This window comes from Ovis aries, chromosome 16, assembly GCF_016772045.2.
Source record: "Ovis aries strain OAR_USU_Benz2616 breed Rambouillet chromosome 16, ARS-UI_Ramb_v3.0, whole genome shotgun sequence".
Taxonomy (NCBI): Eukaryota; Metazoa; Chordata; class Mammalia; order Artiodactyla; family Bovidae; genus Ovis; species Ovis aries.
In genome coordinates, this window is record NC_056069.1 from 56,570,443 (window position 1) to 56,594,879 (window position 24,437).

Here is a 24,437-nt window from a genome sequence, read left to right on the forward strand (position 1 = left end):
ACTCCTGTCATCAAAAGTTTTAGTGTCTCGGCTCTCGGTTTTAGCTTTTTAATGCCGTGTCCTAATCAGAAACAGTGTGCGTTTTATGCAGAGAATCTATCTGAAGAAAGAAAAGAAAATTTGTTGTTTGGTCTCTAAGTTGTGTTCGACTCTTTACAACCCCATGGGCAGCAGCCAGGCTCCCCTGTCCTTCATTGTCTCCGGAATCTGCTCAAATTCATGTCCATTGAGTCTGTGATACTATCTAACCATCTCATGCTCTGCCACCTCCACCTCCATCTCCTTTTGTCTTCAATTAAGAAAATTTAGTATTAGGTGAAAAGAGCTGCTCTGTCTAAGGCTAAATGGGTAACTTGCCTTCAAGTGCTGTTAAGGAATTGACACGATCTTGATTTGGCAAACATCTGCTCTTAGTTAGCCCTGTGAAGAAAGGAAATCCCTCAACAAAATAATAATGTCAAGGCCCCTCGTGGGGAAGAACTAGATGCCACCCTCATAAGGCCTCAGATAAGGAATCTGACCTCGACTGTTTCCCGAGAGATTGTCCTATGGTCCCTAATGCTGGTGTCCATCACTGTTGGTGTGGATCTTTTATCTTATTTTCCAGTTATCTCTGACTTAATACTATAGTGATTTCTTCTTTAGAATTTAAGGTGTTTTTTTTTTTTAGAACCACAATTTTGAATTCTGTCTTCTAGGAAGCAAAAACTGAATGAGGGGAGATTATAATCTGTTTGGTTTGTTATTTTGAGGTGTGATGGGGAGCATTTGTCGTTTGTGTGGCCTAAAGTGACTGAGATTGTGGTTCTGTAGATCTGTGATGACTTACGGTCCATCAGGTCTGGCAGTTGAATTAGTAGCTCATCTTTTCATTTTTCCAATTTTTAATAAAATGTGTTAGATTATCACAAAATAACAGCATCTTAACAATACCTAGGTGTTATTTTTGGACAGAATGTTGAAAGTTAATAGCTAAAACATAGCTGTGTTCCGTGAAGGACCTTTTGTATAGCCCAGGGAAGCCTGCTCAATGTTCTGCAATCACCTAAATGGGAAAAGAATTTTAAAAAGAGTAGATATATGTATGTGTATTAACTGAATCGCTTTGCTGTACACCTGAAACTAATACAGCATTGTTAATCAACTATGCTCAACATAAAAGTTAAACAGAACCATGTCCCATGTCAGCTGGTTTATATCCCTTTGCTGTGCTTTATGGAGAAGGCAATGGCACCCCACTCCAGTACTCTTGCCTGGAAAATCCCATGGACGGAGGAGCCTGGTGGGCTGCAGTCCAAGGGGTTGCTAAAATTCGGACACAACTGAGTGACTTCACTTTTACTTTTCACTTTCACGAATTGGAGAAGGAAATGGCAACCCACTCTAGTGTTCTTGACTAGAGAATCCCAGGGGCGGGGGAACCTGGTGGGCTGCCGTCTATGGGGGTTGCACAGAGTCGGACACGACTAAAGTGACTTAGCAACAGCAGCAGCTGTGCTTTATAAAGCTTCCCTTGTGGCTCAGCTGGGTAAAGAATCCACCTCCAGTGCAGGAGACCTGGGTTCGATCTCTGGGTTGGGAAGATCCCCTGGAGAAGGGAAAGGCTACCCACTGCAGTATTCTGGCCTGGAGAATTCCATGGACTGTATAGTCCATGGGGTTGCAGAGGGTCGGACACGACTGAGCGACTTTCACTTTCACGGTTTCTAAAACCCTAATTGGCAGTATCTGCACGATGGATAGAGGAGTTTTGTGTTTGCATCTACACTTAGAGGAGCTGTTAACCTCTGCCAGTGTTTCTTTCCTCTTTTTACAACAAGGATAACGTTAGTAGTGCCATAATTTGGGTTTTTATATATCTTTTTAAAAATAGTTGTTTGGCTGTTCTTTGTCTTAGTTGCAGCTCACAGGATATTCATTGAGGCATGCAGACTCTCAGTTGAGGCAGGTGTGCAGGGATCTAGTTACCTAACCAGGGACGGAGCCCAGGTCCCCTGCACCAGGAGCACAGAGTCTTACCCACTGGACCACCAAGGAAGTCCCAATAATACCATAATTTGAACCTACATGTTTGTCCCAAATTTAAGGCCATGGGTATTGAGATACAATGTACAGCTTTTTTAGCAAACCACAGTCTAATTGGGAACTTCTTCTCTCTTCTTAGTAATGAAGTAATTGTGCAGTTTTACAGTCCTTGGCATCTTAGATTCAATGAAATGAGGGGGGCCGGCCTTGCCAGGCCTTATTTATAAGGATAGAAATTTTAACTTTGAAACCTTGGTCCTCCGTGATTTTGTTTTCCCACTTGGATGGCATGGAGTTAGTTCTTTTCTGTAAATTGTAATCACTTTTGAAATTAGGCCTGTTTGAAAGCACTTCATTCAGAATGTTGAAGAAACTGCCTCTTTTTAATGTTTAGTTTTCCTTACTGAGATTTGGTTGTGTCTAATTGCTTTCATGTTTGCATTAAAAAAAAAAAAAAAGGGGGGGGCCAATCCAGCTTCTGGTTCTATTTCTCTTGGCTCACAGCCCTTCCTACCTCCTGACCTATGGCAGGCACTAATTAATAACCCGCCAGGAGATGGACAGGACTGTCAAAGACTTTGAAAACACATCTCGGTACCATTTTAAAGGCACCCAGCAAGTCAGACAGGAGAACTGAGTTGTTTCAGGCCTAAGATGTAGGTGTGATACCAAGTGTGAAGGGTCTAATTAGACTATGGGAAAGGTAAATTATGACTCACTTAGCCCGGTGGCTTAGAAGGTAAAGTGTCTGCCTGCAATGCAGGAGACCCAGGTTCGATCCCTGGGTCGGGAAGATCCTCTGGAGAAAGAAATGGCAACTCACTCCAGTATTCTTGCCTGGAAAATCTCATGGATGGAGCCTGGTAGGCTACAGTCCATGGGGTCGCAAAGAGTCAGACACGACTGAGCGACTTCACTTCTTCACTTCTTAGCATTTGTTTAGTTCCATTGGACATGTTGGAGTGCTCCTGGTGATGATACAGGAAATGTATGTAAACAACCTTCATTTTTAGTTTCTTATTACTTTTGTCCAAAGATGAATGCTTCTGGAAATGTCACAGGGAAAATTTTATTTGTCTTTGCCCAGTCATGGGGAGTGTGTGTTTCCAGGCTTCATCTCATACCTGTCTCAAGTCAGACATTCATCAGGGGGCCTTGAGAGGATGTATTATTTTTTGGCCATATCCCCTGGCATGAGGGCTCTTTGTTCCCTGTCCAGGGGTGGCACCCGTGCCCCCTGCAGTAGGAGCATGGAGTCCTAACCACTTGACCACCAGAGACGTCTTGGGGATGTATTTAAAAATGTATGTATGTGGAGCTGTTTTGTACATCATTTAGGACCATAGATCACGGGTTTTGGCAGTTTCTAAAGGTTCCTTTTGGCAATTCTGTGGCCCGAGAGGGGGTGAGAACAATGGCTGTAAAGTCTGTGGCCTCAGGAAAAGTGGGGGAGCTGCCTGATGCTTTTAGGGACCTGTGCAACACATCCGAGGCTCCCGGCGAGCATGCATACACGGCTTATGCACCCCAGGCCTGTGTTACAGGCTGCGTCCTCCCCTTGGCAAGAGTGTGACACTCAGGATGGAGACCTGGCCTGAAGTGTCTAGAAATCCTCTTTGGGGAATATTATGGGTTTTCATTATTGGAGATTTTTATGTCTTGCTTTGAAAAAACTGGTATAAAAAAGTCCTGCGTGTCTGTGCTCGGTCGTGTCCGCCTCTTTGCGACTCCGTGAGCTGTGCCCGCCAGGCTCCTCTGTGCATGGGCTCTCCCAGGCAAGAATGCTGGAGTGGGCTGCCATTTCCTCCTCCAGGGGATCTTCCCGACCCAGGGAGCGAACCTGTGTCACCTGCATTGCAAGCAGATTCTTTATCACTGAGCCATCTGGGAAGCCCATGTGTTTTGCTTTGAAAAGCTGGTGTAAGCGGGGAGAATATAACTGACTTGCTGGAACAGTTCTGTCAGTTCCGCTATAATAGTCTGTGGGCCTTTGTTGTGAATGATTTGGAGCTAACCTTGGGTATTGTATAGAAGGCACTTCGCTAGCGTCACTGGGAAGTCCTCCTGGCACTAAGTTATGAAGAAAATAAAGGCATACCTCTTGGTAGGGGCTGGCCTGCAGCCAGTTCTTTGCCTCAGAAGACACTGGGGAGTGCAGTCCTCCTGTCAGCTGAGAATCTTCCGTTTATGGAAGGCAGGCTTCTCCGTCAGACAGTTTTCAGTTGGTGATGTGACCGTGTAGCCTTTTCCTATTGTGATTTGCTTGTTGTTGTTCAGTTGCTTAGTCGTGTCCTACTCTTTGCGACCCCACAGGCTGCAGCACACCAGACTTCCCTGTCCAGCACCAACTCCCAGAGCTTGCTCAAAATCATGTCGATTGAGTCAGTGATGCCATCCAACCATCTCATCCTCTGTCATCCCCTTCTCCTGCCCTCAATCTTTCCCAGCATCAGGGTCTTTTTCAATGAGTCAGTTCATCAGGTGACCAGAGTATTGGAGTTTCAGCTTCAGCATCAGTCCTTCCAATGAATATTCAGGATTGATCTCCTTTAGGATGGACTGGTTGGATCTCCTTGCAGTCCAAGGGACTCTCAAGAGTCTTCTCCAACACCACAGTTCAAAAGCATCAATTCTTTGGTGCTCAGCTTTCTTTACAGTCCAACTCTCACATCCATACCTGACCACTGGGAAAACCTTGGCTTTGACTAGACGGACCTTTGTGATTTGCTTAGGCAGTAGTAGTTTCTGGCCAGATGTGTCCAGACCAACCCCAGGAGATATCGGTACCAGAGAAAACCTGCTTTGCCTCCTCAGAATTTCTCCCCCAGGGTGTTCTGTGGCCTGTGATCTCTGTCTTCTCTCCTTGCTTGTTGTTTCAGCAAGTAATTTTAGTCAGAAAATTCCATTATTAACATTCCCCAGTTCAGAATTAAAGCAGGGAACAGACGGATAAATATCAGGAGAGCCTTCCCGGGTGTGAGAACTGGTTCTCTGCACTTCGCAGCCCCGAGCGCGAGGCCCACTTGCTGCAGGAGAGGCAGGGTGTGTTCTCGCCTGGAGAATTCACAGGATGGTGGAGGCTGGTGGGCTACAGTCCATGAGGTCGCAGAGTCAGAGGCCATGAACAACTCACTCACTCACTTATTCAGAAAATAGCACTGGGGTAGAGAAGCCAAAGCTTAAAAGGAAATGTAAAGGACCTGGCTGGCGTTCCTCACTCTTCTGTCTTTTGATGTGAAGAGCTCTTGGGTTCTAGGCAGAAGTATCTTTGATTCCTGTAGAGTCACCTAAAGTTTTAACCCCGCATAAGCGTATCCTCAAAGATTCTATCAGGTCTGCTCTAAAAAGGCAGGATATGGGTCAACTGAATGGCCCTGACCCTGCGGGCCTCTGGGGGGAAGCTTCTAGCAGAGGTGGCTGCGTGGAGTCAGGTTTTTCTAAGGGAAGAGGGGTATCCACGCCAAGGGGAGCGCTGGACCAGGCGTCCCAGGAGGGAAGCCCTGCAGGCTGTGAGTTGGACTGCAGCCACGTTTGCTGGAAAATGGAACATCCAGTAGGACAGCGGATCTGGATACACAGGGCCGGCCTGGCTGTGATGGCCTTGTCTTAAAGCATCGTCTCCAGGCTCCGAGATAGGAGGACGGCCCAACCGTCTCACACCGAAGTTGTCTTCTAGAGACTTCAGAGGAGGCCAGTTTTTCCCCTTAAGTGAGTCGTGCTGACCTGTGTCCCTCTCTTCATGCAGCCACTGGTCCCTCTTTAAGACAACACTCAGGACCACACACGAACTGAGAGTGCCATGTAGTGTTACGGAAACTGGAGCCTTTTGTTTCCAGAGGCATCGTGATTTGATGAATGGCTTCATGAATCTGGCACATTTAGTCCTAGGGATTCAGGTTTGTCTGGTCCCCAGGAATGCTGCCTGCTATATTTTTCCTTAGGGTTTTTTGTTTGTTTTAGCAGAGTCCACATATTAGAAAGTTCTGATACTATTATAGTGCATTTCCTACATTGACTGTTTTGTCCTGTCTTATTCTTTCTAGATCTTTTCTCCTCTCATTTTACTCATCTTGTTTCTCACGAGCCTTTCTGAGTTTATTCCAGTGACCCTTTACATTCCTTTTTAGGCTTTGGTTTCTCTACACCAGTGCTGTTTTCTGAGTAAGTGAGTGAGTTAGTCACTCAGTCGTGTCCGACTCTGGACTGTAGCCCACCAGGCTCCTCTGTCCATGGAATTAATTCTCCAGGCAAGAATACTGGAGTAGGTACTCATAATCCTTTCTCCAGGGAATCCTCCTGACCCAGGGATCGAACCCAAGTCTCCTGCATTGCAGGCAGATTCTTTATCTGAGCCACCAGGGAAGCCCTGGCTGGCTTATTTTCTGAATAAGGTATTCCATAAATACAAAAGATCTTGACCATGTACAGCTTTGCTGGCTGTGTCTTCCATCTTTGCACCCTGCTGTGTAGCCCAGTCCACATCCAGGCCCTCATGTGTGCTCAGTAAATGTTGAATTAAATTGCTCGTCAAAGGACACCATGATGATGCTCATGGTGTGTGAATACTTGACTTTGCCAGAGATAGACTTATGCACGATCTTTAATTCTTACTGCTGTAGGTTCCATTCTAGTTTAGTTATTTCTGGTCTGTTTTTTGCTGGATCATCTTTGATTTCTGCAGTCGGAAGTTACCCTGGGGTTAAACCAGTAGGTCAGTATTACAGTGATGTTCTTACTATGATTCATCCTTTCTGTATTAATATGCTATCTTTCTCTCTCCCAGATGACCCCTTCTCAGAGGCAATGTCCCCTGCCCCTAGGATCTGGAGCCCTTTGGAAAGAGCCAATCACAGCACAGGAGACTCATTCACAAATATTGAGAGTTAGGCTTGCTGCTTCATACGCAGACACTCAAATTCTTAAGTGCGATTCCCCTAGGGAATGTGTTCTCTGCCAGGATTTGGTGAGGAGGTATGGGTCTACAAACCTGCTGGATAACAGGAGTTGAACCTGAAAGGTTAAACGCTATATTTTAGCATTTTGATTGAACTTTCTAGAATTTAGGCTTCCCTTGTGGCTCAGCTGGTAAAGAATCCACCTGCAGTGTGGAATCCCTGGGTTAGGAAGATCCCCTGGAGAAGGGAAAGGCTACCCACTCCAGTATTCTGGCCTGGAAAATTCCATGGATTCTATAGTCATTGGGGTTGCAAAGAGTCGGACACAACTGAGAGACTTTCACTTTTCACTTTCTAGAATTACACATCATCCAGTTCAAACATTATCTATTACCGTATTTTATTGACTCAAAGATTCCCATGGTTGTAAAGGCACCATTATTTATACATCATTCTAAAAGCAGAAGCTGTTCCTAAGCCACTTAGCCAGAGCACCACGCTGTCCTGTCTCCAGGCACTTGCTTTTTGCTTTGCAAGGGGGGTCCTTGAAATGGTCAATGAAATGGGGGTCATTCGTCCACCACAGATCCTTGCTCTGCTGGTAAGAATTACACCTTGTCGCTCCATTTCTAGGCCTTTCTGCAGATAAAATGACTTTCCATTTCTTTGATGACTCTAAAGAGGAATATTTAGGCTACATTTAAAGGCCAGCTGGAGTCAGTGCAAGTAGTTCCAACAGTGCCTGTGATTTTCAAAGACAGTGAAAAGCTGTGATGAAATCCATGCACATGCGGGTATGGAATTGCATCATGATGGCTGTTCGGATGTCAGCAAGCCATGGACACATTCAGGCGTATGGAGAAAGGAACATGTTTGCATAAAGAATTGATGAAATATGATCTGTTTGTCCCCTTTAAATGATACACCAAAGGACCCACCTCCCTTTTCCTAAACTAATCCTCAGGAACGGATAATTTACTCTTTGTTTACACCTAAAGGGACCCTGTTATCTTTTCTTTCTTTTTATGCCCTTACTATTTATGAGAAAGATCTTCACTCATACTGAAAGAAATCTGCACTTCTTTATCTCCCATTTGCTGATTTTTATCCAGTCACTTGAGATGAAAGTAAAATGGCAAATATTTATTCATATGAGTATGTCAAATATTTTAAGCTCTGAATAAGTATACATTTTTCCTGGTCTAGTAACCAGCCGCCTGCAAGAAATGTTATCTTAGAATTTTCCATCGCACATCCGTACATCAAACTGCAGTATCTCTAGGCTTTTGAGGACAGCTGGGTTTGGTAGAGCTTCGCCTTATTCCTAACTCTGCTTGTGTCTTTCACGCCTCTGCTTTTCCTGTTCTTTTCAGTGCAGCTGTTTTCCCACGGCTGCTCTTACCTCTGCCCCACATGTCCCCAGCTGCCCTCTGCGTGCTCCCGGGTCACCCTTGGAACCTGGGTGACTAGGTCATTCATTCATGCGCTGCACCAAGGGCACAGGCGGCTCTTCTCCACTGCTGCTGAGACACGGGGCGCAAGGTGCCCTGGGTCTGGGGAGTTCTGAAACCCCGAGGCCCCACCCATTTGAGAAGGTGGTTGCGCAGCCGCCCAGATGCAAAGGCCCCTAAAGCACTGGCGTGGAATTGATATAAGACAAAGGTGTGTGTGCCCGGTCCGTCCAGCCACTTATCACCAAGCAGTCGTATGGCCTTGGGGTTGTTGCCTACTCTCCCAAATGTGCATAGTGAAGGTGCCTGCTAAGCCCGCCAGGCTCCTCTGTCCATGGGATCCTCCAGGCAAGAATACTGGAGTGGGTTGCCATTCCCTTCTCCAGGCGATCTTCCCAACCCTGGGATCAAACCCCGGTCTCCCACTTTGCAGGCAGATTCTTGACTGTCTGAGCCGCCAGGGAAGCCTCACTTACGAGAGCAGCTGTGGGTATTAAATGAGGTAACAGGGACATGAAACAGCTACACTTCAGTGTGTAACAGTCCATAGTTGCACTTCATGTGTGGGGTGAAAAACATGCTCCTTTCATCCTCACAAGTTTAACCCCCAGTGTAAGCTGAATCAAGGAAAATCTCAGACTCTGTCCAGACCTCCTCCTTTCAGAGTTTAGTTTTAAATAGAATACTTTTGGAAGATTGTTGTAACTAGCTTCTTAATCTTCTTTTTTTAAATTTCTGTTTAGCCTTTGACATGGTTATGGATGAACATTTTAATTTATTTTTTTAAAAGGAACACATTTGAGTCAGTTGTAGTGAGATGGATGAACCTGGAGCCTCTTATAGAGAGTGAAGTACGTCAGAAAGAGAAAAAAAAAATCTTATATTAACCCAAATACATGGAATTAAGGAAAATGGTACTGATGAACCTATTTGCAGGGCAGGAATAGAGACACAGACATAGGGCACAGGGTTTTGGACCCAGCAGGGAAAGGAGAGGGTGGGAGGAGTTGGGAGAGTAACATTGAAACGTGTACATGTACGTTATCGTGTGTAAAATAGACAGCTAATAGGAAATTGCTCTTTAACACAGGGAGCTCAGTGGGGTGCTCTGTGACAACCTAGAGGGGTAGGGTGGGGAGGGTGGGGCGAGGTCCAAGAGGGTGGGGATATATGTACACCTGTGGCTTATTGATGCTGATGTGTGGCAGAAGCCAACTCAGTATTGTAAGGCAGTTATCCTCCAGTTGAAACTTAGGGCTTCCCTAGTGGGTCAGACAGTAAAGAATCTGCCTGCAATGCGGGAGACCTGGGTTTGATTCCTAGCTCAGAAAGATCCCGTGGAGAAGCAATATTCTTGCCTGGAGAATCCCATGGACAGAGGAGCCTGTGGACTCTGGGGTCACAGAGAGTTGGGCGTTACTGAGCACCAACATCCTCCAAATTAAAAATAAATTAAAAAATGAATAAACCTTATTTTTTAGAATATTTTAAAATTTACAGAAAATTTGAGCATAGCGTACAAAGAGTTCCCATATTACTCTCCCCTCCAACACACAGACACACACACAATTTCCCCTGTTAGGCACCTCTTACGTTAGTGTACAGTTGTTACCATTAGTGAACCAATATGGATCCATTATTATTGGAATGGAAAATTATCATTAAAGTTCACTGTGTTGTAGATTCTTTGAGTTTTGACAAAGGCGTACCATCATGATGTGTCAAAATATTAATGTTCATCATCTGTTTACAACCTGGTGAGCACTTTTTCAGGTAATATTTTATAAGAATAGGATAGTTTCGATTGCCTGGCCAAGTGATAAAGATTGAGAATGACGTTTCTGTGGTGCACAATCTGATTGATAGTGCTTTATAGTTGCTGAGTCACTCAGTTGTATCTGACTCTTTTGCTACCCCATGAACTGTAGCTTCCTAGGTTCCTCTGTCCATGGGATTCTCCAGGCAAGAATACTGGAGTGGGTTGCCATTTCCTTCTCCAGGGGATCTCCTGACCCAGGGATCGAACCCACATCTCCTGCATTGCGGGCGGGTTCTTTACCACTGAGCCACTGCTTTATTGAAGAGAGGCTAAATGAAGAAATGGAGACACAGAGAAAGCAAAGGAGAATCCAGGAGCCAGGATTTTTTTTTTTTTTTAGAACTGTCTGGATTATCAGACTGACTCCGCCCTGCATTCACTTAGTCTTGCAGCCTTTCTCTGCATCCATACTGGACAAAGCCCTCTTGGAAGCAGTAACCTTCCAGAACTCTTCCTGTCATTCTGATTGCGACTCCTGTCACCTCTTCTCCTGGAACCAGAGCACTCATCGCCTGCATCTCTGATTTTTGAGAACATCACCTAACCACAGTCTAAGTAAAGACAGCTCTACCTTTGCAGGAAATTTTAGCAGGGGAAGCCTTAAAGCTACCATTCTTCTCCCTAAACAAAACAATCCCACTAAACCCCTCAGTGGTCACTTGAATCCTGTTTACTGAGTTGTCATGGCAACCATTCAGGAGCCAAATGCAAAGACCAGGATAAATAGCCATAAATGAAGCGGGGCTCAAGGGAGGGCTGCTGTTCTCAGGGTGGAGTTTCCAAGGTCACCACTAAATTGTGGCGTTTAGTCCCGGGACATTTTTTTTTTTCCTTTTAATATTAATCATCTTTGAAAAGTCAGACTTTCTGGACCTTCCTAATGTCTCCGCACACGTGTTGGCGCGTAGAAGGTGATTCGTTTGCTTCTATGGCTGAAAGTCTCTTGGGCAGTCGCTCTCCCGCCCCAGCCTCGCCAGGCTGGACTTCTTTCAGTAAAATCAGGAATTGAACAAGCAGGGCCCAAGACACCACATAAAAGACTGTGAACAGCAGCGAGCTGAAGAAAGCCCGTTTTTGTGTCTGTGGGCTCAGATGCTTGCAGCCCGGACTGCTAAAGATGCAGCCATTTACAGTGGACAAAAGCTGAAGGGGGCAAGAGAGACCCAAGGTAGGGTTTTTTTCTCTTTATTTGCAGCGTTTAAAAGTTTCACGATGATCGCAGTACTGAAAGTTTTGTATGGAGGAGTTTTTCAAGCCTGAGGAAAACAGGGTTTTTGCTGTTTTCCTCAGGTTTCCCTGAGCAGCAGAAGTGTTTAATTTCTAAACAAATGGGTAAGTGCTGATTTTGATTGTATAAGCAAGTCTGAACTACTGTTGCTGTGTAAAAACAAAAGACTTAACCACGTGGATGAGGCATTGGTGATGCAATGTATTTTGTTTATGGAATTCATCTTTCATAGGAAAAAAGAATCATTTGTCTTATTAGGTCGCTCTGGGAAATGGTGAGGGGAGGGTTTCTTTTGTTTGAATTTGTGATGTCAAAGAAGTTCCCTTTGGAAGAGTTCTGGGGCTTTTTCTTGCCCTGTGCTTTATACCAACCTTTAAAGAAATGGGCACAAGAATCAGCATCTTTCTAAATTGGATTATAAACCGGTTGGTACACAAGGATGGGACTGGGAGAAGTTACAGGAACTGAATGGTCATTTGTTAAACATCCTGTGCTTGTTTCATGCGAGCATGAACTTGCTGATATTTTGCAATCTGCCTGGAGAGACCTGGTGAGACCCATTTTCTTGAGATCCTCTTGTTCCTCGGAGTAGAAGTCCCTAAAGATTTAAAGAACATAATAAAAGACCGTCTGAAATGCTAATCTCTGCCTCTACTGCCACTTGAATGTGTTTAGCTGATTTCTATTCAGTTGCTAAAAGTGCCCTTTAAGAGAATAAGTGTTTTAAATGTGAAGGTGGGCTTTCATATTAAATTGACTTGCATTTAAAAGAAATGAATAATAATGTGGCTGACTGCCACTTAGCCCAATCTGCCTTCACAGAAATAAATTCCTAGTGCCAACTGAATGCTGAATGTTAGAATGTTTTATTTTTAACCGTGAGTTTTTTCAGTCTTGTGTGTTAGCCGCTATGTTGTGTCTGACTCTGCAACCCTGTGGACTGGGGCATGAGAGTCTTTTCTGTCTGTGGAGTTTTCCAGGCAAGAATGCTGAAGTGGGTTGCCATTCCCTTCTCCAGGATATCTTCGTGACCCAGAGATTGAACCTGGGTCTACCACATTGCAGGCAGATTCTTTACCATTTGAGCCACCATAGGGGAAATTAATTAGATATGACATTGATAACATCATAAGGGAAGGATGAAGGGCCACATGTTTCTGGCTCTTTCATTGTATTGGACTTCTGGGTTTTCTCGCCTGTCTTTCTGTGCTTCAATATGTGGAACCCCAGTCCCAGAATCCTATTGTTGTTTGCAGTGAGAGAATACATTGCTTGTTGGATGAATACTATTTCACGGTGAAGAGTACCACGGCATGGTGAAGAGCATGTTGGCAAAGGCAGCCCAACCCACCTGCTCACTTCCCACCTCGAAGGTGCCACCTGCCATAACAGGGTGCATGTCTCACCTGTTCCCACCATGCCAGAGAGCCATGCCACCTCCCTGCAGCCCTCCAGTGGTGCATTTTTATTTTGGTTGGTCTTGATGAACTTCTTGAATAGCATCCAACCAAAGAGAGTGATAGTTGCTCAGTCATGCCTGACTCTTTGCAAGCCCGTGGACTGTAGCCTGCCAGGCTCCTCTGTCTATGGAATTCTCCAGGCAAGATTACTGGAGTGGATTGCCATTTCTTTCTCCAGGATTCTTCCCGACCCAGGGATCCTGCATTGCAGGAGCATCTTTACCATCTGAACCACAGTGTTTGAGCCAGTCCAAGACTACCTGTCAGTCATAGGCAGGCTGAGTGGCTCTGCATTAGTAGTTTCACGAGCAGCCTCCTTAATGTGTGATTTCTGTTTGTGACTTTGTTGTAAAGCCCACCCTGCTCACCCAGCATCTGGATGAAGGATTCTAAAAGCTGTGTTTCTCCTCCGCAACCTTAGAGCAAAGGGTCCAGGTTTTGGAGCCCAGAGGGTGGGCGCTCGGGGCTGATTGCAGTGTGGTGCCTAGGCTCAGAGTCTAGTATCCCTGGGTTTTCTCACAGTCTTGGAGAAAGCTCAGTCTGCCACCTTCTCTCCTCAGCACTTCCCTGTGCTGGCCTTTGACCCTGGGGAGTTTCCTGTTTTCCTTCCTTAGGCCAATTTTTTCCCTGATACTCAAAAATACTACTGCCATGAAGAGTAGCTATAATAAAACCATTATCACAGTAGTCACTAGGTTTTTCTTCCACCCCTCTCCAATACAAAGGCCATACTTATTGAATATAAAATATTTGGAAACAGTGCAGAATCCAAAAAAAAATCTCTTTACATTTACCTGAAATTTTACTACCAAGAGACAATCCTGCTTACATTTTGTTGTATGCGTAGTTTTTCCTTTAAACTGAGATCATCAGTTCAGTTCAGTTCAGTCGCTCAGTCGTGTCTGACTCTTTGTGACCCCATGAATTGCAGCCCGCCAGGCCTCCCTGTCCATCACCATCTCCCGGAGTTCACTCAGACTCACGTCCATCGAGTCCGTGATGCCATCCAGCCATCTCATCGTGGGTCGTCCCCTTCTCCTCCTGCCCCCAATCCCTCCCAGCATCAGTCTTTTCCAATGAGTCAACTCTTCTCATGAGGTGGCCAAAGTACTGGAGCTTCAGCTTTAGCATCATTCCTTCCAAAGAAATCCCAGGGCTGATCTCCTTCAGAATGGACTGTTTGGATCTCCTTGCAGTTCAAGGGATTCTCAAGAGTCTTCTCCAACACCACAGTTCAAACGCATCAATTCTTCGGTGCTCAGCCGCCTTCACAGTCCAACTCTCACATCCATACATGACCACAGGAAAAACCATAGCCTTGACTAGACGGACCTTAGTTGGCAAAGTAATGTCTCTGCTTTTGAATATGCTATCTAGGTTGGTCATAACTTTTCTTCCAAGGAGTAAACGTCTTTTAATTTCATGGCTGCAGTCACCATCTGCAGTGATTTTGGAGCCCCAAAAAAATAAAGTCTGACACTGTTTCCACTGTCTCCCCATCTATTTCCCATGAAGTGATGGGACCAGATGCCATGATCTTCGTTTTCTGAATGTTGAGCTTTAAGCCAACTTTTTCACTCTCCTCTTTGACTTTCATCAAGAGGCTATTTAGCTCCTCTTCACTTTCTGCCATAAGGGTGGTGTCATCTGCATATCTGAGGTTATTGATATTTCTCCCGGCAATCTTGATTCCAGCTTGTGTTTCTTCCAGTCCAGCGATTCTCATGATGTACTCTGCATAGAAGTTAAATAAGCAGGGTGACAATATACAGCCTTGACGTACTCCTTTTCCTATTTGGAACCAGTCTGTTGTTCCATGTCCAGTTCTAACTGTTTCTTCCTGACCTGCATACAGATTTCTCAAGAGGCAGGTCAGACGATCTGGTATTCCCATCTCTTTCAGAATTTTCCACAGTTTATTGTGATCCACACAGTCAGAGGCTTTGGCATAGTCAATACAGCAGAAATAGATGTTTTTCTGGAACTCTCTTGCTTTTTCCATGATCCAGCAGTTGTTGGCAATTTGATCTCTGGTTCCTCTGCCTTTTCTAAAAGCAGCTTGAACGTCAGGGAGTTCACGGTTCGTGTATTGCTGAAGCTTGTCTTGGAGAATTTTGAGCATGACTTTACTAGCATGTGAGATGAGTGCAATTGTGTGGTAGTTTGAGCATTCTTTTGCATTGCCTTTCTTTGGAATTGGAATGAAAACTGACCTTTTCCAGTCCTGTGGCCACTGCTGAGTTTTCCAAACTTGCTGGCATATTGAGTGCAGCACTTTCACAGCATCATCTTTCAGGATTTGAAATAGCTCAACTGGAATTCCATCACCTCCACTAGCTTTGTTCGTAGTGATGCTTTCTAAGCCCACTTGACTTCACATTCCAAGATGTCTGGGAAAGATGGGCTCGATAAAGGACAGAAATGGTCTAACAGAAGCAAAAGATATTAAGAAGAGGTGGCAAGAATACACGGAAGAACTGTACAAAAAAGATCTTCACGACCCAGATAATCACGATGATGTGATCACTAATCTAGAGCCAAACTGGGATCATAGTCAACCTTTTTTTTAAACCAATAGATACTGAAGCTTAGTTGATTTGCTCTGTCGTGCTAATTTCTGGTGTACTGTACAGTGATTGTTACACATATACATTCTTTTTTAAAAAATTCTTTTTCCATTATTATCACAGGATATTGAATATAGTTCCCTGTGCTATATATTTACAGTAGGATCTTGTTTATCCATTTTACGTGTAAAAGTTGACATCTGCTTACGCCAGTCTCCCACTCATTGACCCCCTTGATCCCCTCTCCCTCGGCAGACACCTGTCTGTTTCTGGGTCTATGAGTCCGTGTCTGTTGTGTAGATGGGTTCGTTTGTGCCGTGTTTTCGACTCCACATGTAAGTGACATCATCTGGCATTTGTCTGTTTCTGCACTTTCGCGTGATCATCTCCGGTTGCATCCACATTGCTGCAGGTGGCAGCATTTCCTTCTTTTGTGTGGCTGAGTAGTCTTTCGTTGTGTATATATACCACATCTTTATCCGTTCACCTGTCGACATGGAGGTTGTTTCTGTGTCTTGGCTATTGTGAATAGTGCTGCTATGAACATAGGGGGTGCATAACTCTTTTTGAATTATAGTTTTATCTGGATATGGTGGCTTAGATCGTAAAGATTTCTGCCCCACAGTGTGGGAGACCCAGGTTCAATCCCTGGGTTGGGAAGATACCCTGGAGAAGGAGACTGCAACCTACTCCATGGTTCTTGCCTGGAAAATCCCATGAATGGAGGAGCCTGGCAGGCTAGTCCATGGGGTCAAAAAGAGCTGGGCATGACTGAGCGACTTCACTTTGTCTGCATATATATCCAGGATTGGAATTGCTAGATCATATGGTAATTTTGTTTTAGTAGCTTACTTTTTTTATTAATATATCTTAAAACATTCCTGTGCTTTTTTTCCATGATGATATAATTATCAGTGGTGTTGCTTTAAGTCAAATTTCTATTGTTGGATTATTTCCTTTATTTCTTGTTGTAAACAGTGCTGCTTAGTATATTATCCACATGTGTGTAAATACTTGTGTTCATTTAAGACTGTTTCCTTAAGGTAAATTGTCAGAAGTTTATATGCTAAAATGAGAGTCTGCACATTGCTATGCTGTTGATGTATACACACACGGGCAACATGCCTTTCATTAAGGCCAACAACCCAAAAAGTTTTTACAGAGTATAATAATAGATTTAGAGCTTTAATATGTAAAGAGCCCTCACCAATTAATAAGAAAATAATAAATATTTTAGCAGAAAAATGAGTAAAACACATGAGCAAGCAATTTGCAAAAGTTATAATACAAATGGGAAATAACCTGACAACCTCAATAGTATCATCAGAGAAGTAAAACATAAAATAGTGAGATAACGTTGCTGATGTGAAGACTGGATGAGTTTTTGGTTTTCTGTTATCAGTAACACGTCCCGGAGACTGTGACTATTTGAGAAAACTGGCATTCATGTACTTTGCTGCTGGAAGTTTAAATTGTTGCAGGCTTTCTGAAGAACAGTCTCACCTTGTTGTCTTGATTTAGCATTTTCTTGCTTCTCTCGAGACCATAGTCCATCATTTTACCTCTGTTGGGCTGTAAAGAGTTCCTTCTCCTTGGAGCCCATCTCCTGGCTGACACTTTTGATCTCAGGTGGCCTCGGCCTGCAATGGCTTGGAGCGAGGTTTGGGTTCCCAGCCAGGGACTGAGGTCAGGTTGTGGCAGCGAAAGCACCATATCCTACCCACTAGACCCATGGTCAGTAACAAGGGCCCTGGCCTTTTGGCTTTGCAGAAAAGAATTCCCACAAAGATGGAAAGTAGTGAAGTAGTAAAGTATTTATTAAGAGGAAAAAAAGTACAGTACATATGGACAGACACACAGGCAGACTCAGGGAGAGAGTCACTGAGTCCCACCCTTGTGGCAGTTTGAATTACTCTCATGGGACATTTCTTCTGGGTTTCCTTTGGCTGGTCATTTTGATTTGCCTGATTCACAGCCCATGTTTGATATCTCTCAGGATCCTCCCACGTGCGCATGTGCCTCTTTTAGCCAAGATGGATTCTACTGAAAAGGCCTGTGGGTAGCTTAACATCACTCCCCTTTGACCTCCAAGGAGCCTTTCTGCACATGTGTGATCAGGGAGGTCTCTTATTTCGAGATTGAGAAATTTGCGATTTGGGCAGGGCCCAGCCACCTCTCTTAACTGTCCTATTCTCGTCTTGGAGTTTCATCCACGGGGAATGAATTCCCTGTCACTTTACTCTGGGGATCCCATCTAGTAAGTGTTAGTCGCTCAGTCGTGTCTAATTCTTTGCAACCCCATGGACTGTGGCCCTCCAGGCTCCTCTGTCCACGGGAATTCCCAGAGAAGAAAACTGGAGTGGATAGCCATTCCCTTTTTTAGGGAATCTTCCTGACCCAGGGATCGAATCCGGGTCTCCTGCATGGCAGGTGGATTCTTTACCATCTGAGCTAACAGGGAAGACATACTCCTCCTGTATTTAAATATACGTATTTATTTATGTAAAAGAAAGAGGAGGTAGGAATGAATAGGAGCTTCAGTTGAGTGGCCTTCTTTTCAGTGCTGAAACATTGCTGAAAAGAGTCCATACACATTTTCTTATTTCCGAGGCTCTGCCATCCAGGCTGCCTCTGTCTCTGTCTTGCTGAAAGCTGGCAGGTACAGTTTTTCCCTGCCCTGCCCTCCTAATCCCTACCTCCCACCCCCGTGGCATCACCAGCCACCCCCTCTTTCCTGGCACTTCTCTGACCAAGCCTCTCCCCCTCCCCTCCCCCTCCTGCTCTTAACTGGTTCCCTGGGTGTGGGTTTGGCCAAGGGCCTGCCCTCAACTCCTCACCTGTGCTGTTCCCATAGGAACACTCACTCCTGTCCTGCTCTCAGCCCAGGTGAGTACCTTTCCCTTGTGTTTTTCCAGCCCCCAGCCCCCGTCTCTAAGCTTTGGCCTCCTAGTCCAGCTTTTTAACCTACATTTTTTTCCCTGAGTTGTGCTTCAGGCTTGAAAGGTGTCCATAATTGAATTTCACATCCTTTTCCTTCCACCTCCTTGTTTAAATATTTTTTAATTTATTGGTTTGGGGCAGAGCGTCTCAACCTTGGCACTGTTGACCCAGTTCTCTGCTGGTGGTGGGGTGGAGGTTCTGTCCAGTGCATCTTATAAGGATTTGTAACAACAGCCCTACCTTCTACCCATAGATGCCAGTACCAAACCACTCTCCCCCAAGTGTCCCCCAGAGGGCAGAATTACCCCTGGCTGAAAGTCACTGGGTTAAGATATCAATGCTGATTATTTCTTGGGCTTTATCCTTATTTTTCCATTGCTCTTAGTAAAAGAAAAAAAAATGACATCCACAATTGAATTTTTATTATAACATGTGTTATGACTTTGGACCTTGTTTTAACTGTTGAATTTATGGTGAAAAGAGTGTCCTTTCACATTTTTCACAGGTATTGAGTCATTAAGTGAAATGTGTATTACTGTTTTCTTTCCTCGTAAGTAGTACTAGACAATTTTAAATTTGGGTGGAGGTGTGGAGCACCCTGAATATCAGTGTGCCCTGAAGGGTTACGTAATTGCCCTGTGCTATCCGCTTGCTCAGATGAATGGCTGTCCTAGTTTCAGCCACTGTGAAAGGATAAAACAGCCCATTAAAGTGCGCCAGATGCTTCGTTTGCCAGTATTTCACTTAAAAGGGGATACTGTTCAGCTTTCGAATTCTGTGATAGACTCAAAGAGTTTGCCTTTATGAAATGACAGTGTCCCCGTTAAAAATGCGGTGAAAATTTCACCAGTGAACAAATGTTTCAGATACTGTTTAGTGATGCTTTTGTAAAAAGTCTTTAGAAACCAGAAGATGAAGTTTGAATATGCACAAGAAGTTTGAGTTCCTGCGATTTCAGCCTTCATGCTTTAGGCACAGGACAGAGGCTTGAATATGAAATCTTTCAGGCATCCCTTGATGTTGTTTTCAACAGAACAGTTTAAATAAAGTGGCAACACATATGAGTAATTATTCTTGTTCAGTCGCTCAGTAGTGTCCGATTCTTTGTGATCCCACGGACTGCAGCACGCCAGGCTTCCCTGTCCTCCTCCGTCTCCCGAAGTTTGCTCAAACACGTGTCCGTTGAGTCGATGGTGCCGTATAAGTAGATGATGATTTAAATAAGGTCGTTACACTACAGAAGTAGAGGACTGAGGCCACTTGTGCTTAGCCAGTGAAATCAACCCCAGATGTAAAGAATCTTTACTATGTTGATTGTGGCTTGAGGAATTACAGAAGGGAAATTAGCCTGGCGTGGCTTCTTTTTCTTTCTCTTTTCCTTTTGTTGATTTTGGTATTAACTCTGAAAAGTTGGCCTCCGTGTTTGATTCCATGCCTTCATTACATTGATTCCAGTGAAGCATGGACTGTTCAGTTTACACTGAGCTGTGGGTGCACATGGAGGCACCCCAGAGAGCCTTCTGCTTGGAGGTGGCTTGCAGATTAGGAAAATGAGTCCTGAGTGGAGGTGGAAGGGCAGGTCGGACCTGGTGGTGATGTCACGTGATTCGGATTTCCAGGGTTCAGACCTAGCCCGTTAGTGCCGGGGTCTGGGATCAGATGGACGAAACACTGCAAATCTCAGTGCTGCTGACCAGCTCTTGGGCCAGCGATGGTCTGTCGCCTCGTTGCATCAGCACACGGTCCACTCCCGCTCAGGAGCGCTGGTTGCATTTGCAGCTGCGCTGGGCCATTTCCTGGTTCACACAGGCTTGGGGCTCTGCCAGTGTCGACTGAGGTAAAGCCTTTCCCTTCTCATGCCTGATCCAAAAAAAAAAAGGAACCACAATACAATCGGCACTTGTTCTGCATTACTCACCTTGCCTGCCCAGAGCACATCCACTCTCCCTGTTACAACATGTTGGCATGAAGTATTGAAACAGTTGAGAAAGCGGTTTGGGAATATTCAAAGGGCCTTTCAGCAACTGGCGAGGGTGTGCAGGCTTTTCTCTCCTGGGTTCTGCTTTGAGCCTAAAACCCGGATTGCACTCTGTTGGGTGCCGCGTGGTCGGTAAACTGTAGCGCTGAGAGCAGGTGTAGAGAGAGATGAATAGACTGCTGTATCGTCACTTGTCAGTCACTCAGTCGTGTCCGACTCTTTGCGACCCCATAGTTTTCAAAGTACAGACCTTCCACCTCCTTGGTTACACTTACTCCTAACCATTTTATTGTTTTTGATGGTACTGTGAATGGGATGGAGCTTGTTGGTGTTCACTCGCTCAGTCGGGTTTGCTCAAACACCTGTCCATTGAGTTGGTGGTGCCATCCTCTCATCCTCTGTCACCCCCTTCTCCTCCTGACGTATGGGCATAGATAAAGCAATACTGTTTGGTTGACTAGTAACTGTATTTGAGGGGTTGGGTGCAAAAGTACAGGAGGAAATGAATTGATGAATAGGTTGTCTCTAAATTATTTCCATTTAGGTTAATACATCATGTTTTGGCCTCAGATATAGATGATGAGGCCAAATCATGGATGTGGGAAAAGGTGAAGGCAGACCCAGGAGGACTTTTGAGAACAGTTACCAGTGTACGATGTGTCTCTCCACCACACTGGTCTTGCCTGGCCTGATTCCATGCTTTTGTGGCCTGAGTCGCAAAAGTTAACCTCTAGTTCAAACCTAATCCTAGCCTGCCCAGCGACTCTATAGCTGTCAGTTAACTTGAGCCTGTTTTTCTATACATTCTAGAACTGATGGCATAAGGTTTTATGATTCTCAGGGGACAAGTTGATTGTATTTCTGTTTGCTAGTGAATAAGGCAACCTGTCCTTCAGACACTCTATAGTACACAGACTGATAAAACTGGTTAGTCTTTCAACGGTTCTAGATGAAAATGGTTAGCGAAGATGTATTAGAAGCCATGTAGTGTGGTGGACTTCCCTGGTGGCTCAGACGATAAAGCATCTGCCTACAGTGCAGGAGACCTGGGTTCGATCCTGGGTCAGGAAGATTCTCTGGAGAAGGAAATGGCAACCCACTCCAGTACTCTTGCCTGGAAAATCCCATGGATGGAGGAGCGTACTAGTCCATGGGGTCACAAAGAGTCAGACACGACTGAGTGACTTCACTTCACTTCAGTGTGGTGGACAGAGTGAAATCTTATAGGAAATGCTAGACTCCCTGCCTTTCACCAGTCGTGTGACATTGGTGTAGCCACTCGAGTTGCCTACTTGATGGTGTGAGGACTGAAGTCACACATTTTTAAGGTGGTTGCAAGGTTAACTGTGATCATGTCTATTGGCTCAGACTCTGGCACACACGGGCCACTGCTGGCCGTAGTGGTAGATAAATAATAGCAATCATACTCGTCTCTCTGGAAAGAGACAGCATCTGTGCACTGGTGGAGCCCTTCCACACTGACTGTGGCTGTCCCAGCATGAAGAGGCTTTTGTTTCTTCTTGAACTTGTTCACCACTTTCTGAACTTGGGACCACACCCTCAGATAGAATTTATAAAGGACATGACATTGATGTGGGATAGATGTATGGAAAAGTAAATTCATGGAAAAAATATTACCAGAACCTTGAAAACTATGCTTTAAATCTAAGAATGGGAAACATCAGTTCAGTCACTCACTCGTGTCTGACTCTTTGTGACCCCATGGACTGCAGCACGCCAGGCCTCCCTGTCCGTCACCAACTCCCGGAGTTCATACAAACTCATGTCCATCGAGTCAGTGATACCATCCAGCCATCCTCTATCATCCCCTTCTCCTCCCACCTTCAATCTTTCCCAGCATCAGGGTGTTTTCAAATGAGTCAGTCCTTCACATCAGGTGGCCATAGTATTGGAGTTTCAGCTTTAGCATCCGTCCTTCCAATGAATATTCAGGACTGATCTCCTTTAGGATGGACTGGTTGGATCTCCTGGCAGTCCCAGGGACTCTCAAGAGTCTTCTCCAACACCACAGTTCAAAAGCATCAGTTCTTCAGCACTCAGCTTTCTTCACAGTCCAACTGTCACACCCATACATGACCACAGGAAAAATCATAACCTTGACTAGATGGACCTTTGTTGGCAAAGCAATATCTCTACTTTTTAATATGCTGTCTAGGTTGGTCATAACTTTCTTTCCAAGGAGTAAGCATCTTTTAATTTCATGGCTGCTATCACCCTCTGCAGTGATTTTGGAGACCCCCCAATATAAAGTCTGACACTGTTTCTACTGTTTCTCCATCTATTTCCCATGAAGTGATGGGACCGGATGCCATGATCTTCGTTTTCTGAATGTTGAGCTTTAAGCCAACTTTTTCACTCTCCTCTTTGACTTTCATCAAGAGGCTCTTTGGTTCTTCTTCACTTTCTGCCATAAGGGTGGTGTCATCTGCATATCTGAGGTTATTGATATTTCTCCCGGCAATCTTGATTCCAGCTTGTGCCTCCTCCAGCCCAGCATTTCTCATGATGTACTCTGCATAGAAGTTAAATAAGCAGGGTGACAATATACAGCCTTGACGTACTCCTTTCCTGATTTGAAAACAGTCTGTTGTTCCATGTCCAGTTATAACTGCTGCTTCCTGACCTGCATACAGATTTCTCAAGAGGCAGGTTAAGTAGTCTGGTATTCCCATCTCTTTCAGAATTTTCCAGTTTGTTTCAAAGGCTTTGGCATAGTCAATACAGCAGAAATAGATGTTTTTCTGGAATTCTCTTGCTTTTTCAATGATCCAGTGGATGTTGGCAATTTGATCTCTGGTTCCTCTGCTTTTTCTAAAACCAGCTTGAACATCTGGAAATTCACGGTTCACATACTGTTGCAGCCTGGCTTGGAGAATTTTGAGCATTACTTTACTAGCGTGTGAATGGGAAACATGGTGAGTGTTAATAAGTAAATTGTATTGCTAAGGGAAGTGTGTCAAGGTGGCCGAGTGTTTCTGGTGATGGACTACTCCATTGTTCTCTGCATGCATGGATTCCAGTCCCATCCTCGTCCCTTTTGGGCTTCTCTGGTGGTGCAGATGGTTACAGGAGACCTGGGTTCGATCCCTGGGTGGGGAAGATCCCCTGGAGAAAGAAATGGCAACCCACTCCAGTATTCTTGCCTGGAGAATTCCGTGGATGGAGGAGCCTGGTAGGCTACAGTCCATGGGGTTACAAAGAGTTGGACACGACTGAGGGACTAACACTTTCAGGGGAAATGTGTGAAATATGTTTTTCTAAGGATGGATGAGGAGAAAGAGCATGTTATTGTCTTAAGTATGCTTTCTGTTTCCTGTGCCTTCCTTGAATTTTCTCACTGGGTCCTCTCCCCAGGTAGGGGCGTCAAGAAGAGCTTCTAGATTTCAGCATCTTGAGTCACACAACTCTGGGATGCTGGGACCCCAGCCAGAACCAGTCCTGTCCAGGCCCTGGGCATGGGAATAACCTGGCCTTTGGGCATCGCCTGACCTCCTGTTTCCTAGCAACTTTCAAGTGCTCAGCGGAATATTTTGTGGCGTTCCTAATTTATACTTAACAGATATTGGCTATGTCTAAGGCTGGCTAATCTCCCATTATGACTTGCAGACAGCCACTTTAATACATGAATAAGCAAGAGAAAAGGCTCCTAGGAGGCTGTGCTCATCAAGCCCTCTTTTTCCTTCTGGAGACTAGACTTTACCAAGGACTTGCCAATATGATGCCACCTCTCAGGCCAGACCACACCAAAAGGCTTTCAAGTAATGTTCTCTGTTTGATATTTTCCGATAGCCCAACCTGTATTGATGAATATTTATAAACCAGCCACATCCATTATCAATGAGATAACTCTTTTCTTAGCACATTCTTTTAGACAAATGTAGACAGGTTGCTTAGACAGGTTGGAAGAAAACTTATGACTAACCTAGATAGCATATTCAAAAGCAGAGACATTACTTTGCCAACTAAGGTCCGTCTAGTCAAGGCTATGGTTTTTCTAGTGGTCATGTATGGATGTAAGAGTTGGACTGTGAAGAAAGCTGAGCACCGAAGAAT

The 24,437-nt window shown here is 44.8% G+C and overlaps 1 protein-coding gene across 7 annotated transcripts in view; it reads left to right on the forward strand.

Annotated features, from left to right (window-relative positions):
* The window catches only part of MYO10 (myosin X), a 259,943-nt gene that overhangs the window by 171,152 nt on the left and 64,354 nt on the right, over positions 1-24,437 (forward strand). The window lies entirely within an intron of this gene.